We start from the raw sequence: 806 nt of genomic DNA on the forward strand, positions 1-806 counted from the left end.
TTCAAGGCAGATGAAAAATATTAAAAATGGTTAGTCACAGTTTTTTTTGATAAGCATTTAAAGTTCAAAAAATGACAAAATATGGAAAAATCACGAACATTTGCAAATTATTTCGAGTTAGAAATTCATAAAAATTTTTCTTTTTAAATCTAAGATATGAAAATGTAATACAAGATTCCTTATAAGATTATCTACCTTTATCAAACAAAAACTATCTATAAGAAAGTCAAATTAAATTTTTATGATCGTTTGAAATTCAAATTTTTACAACATTGGATATTCACTCGTTTTCTCATGTAGCGATTTCCTTATTTTGTTGTAATTCAAAAACGAATAACTGCAGATACATGAACATTTTACTGAATGTTTTTATTAGCATTTCCTACACACCATACAATTTTGAAAATATTTTGACTCTTTTTGAGCTGTTTACGGACGTTTTCAGTTTTAAATTTTTTTAGTTTTTTTTCCTATAAATATCAATAAACTTTTATCTGTTGGGCCAAAAAGTGTATACATTTAATACAAAGCTCCTGATATATTGTTACAATATCAGTTGAAAAATATTAAAAATACAAAGGCACAATTTTTTTTTATAAGCATTTAAAGATCAGATTGTGACGAAATGTATCAAATTTGTAATTTGAAAAGATTTATTTTGTAGTTAAAAATTTATAAAATGTTCAATATTTGTATCTAAGTATTGAAAATTTAGGAGAAGATTCGACGTAAGTAATTAATGCTGTTACAAAAAATCTAAAAAATACATTCACAAAATTTACTTTATAGTCATTTAAGTTCAAATT

At 23.2% G+C, this 806-nt stretch overlaps 1 protein-coding gene across 1 annotated transcript in view; it reads right to left on the bottom strand.

The window, feature by feature from the left end:
- The window catches only part of LOC100161194 (uncharacterized), a gene marked incomplete at its 5' end in the record, with an annotated part of 23,466 nt that overhangs the window by 10,990 nt on the left and 11,670 nt on the right, over positions 1–806 (bottom strand).

This window comes from Acyrthosiphon pisum, chromosome A1, assembly GCF_005508785.2.
Source record: "Acyrthosiphon pisum isolate AL4f chromosome A1, pea_aphid_22Mar2018_4r6ur, whole genome shotgun sequence".
Lineage (NCBI taxonomy): Eukaryota > Metazoa > Arthropoda > Insecta > Hemiptera > Aphididae > Acyrthosiphon > Acyrthosiphon pisum.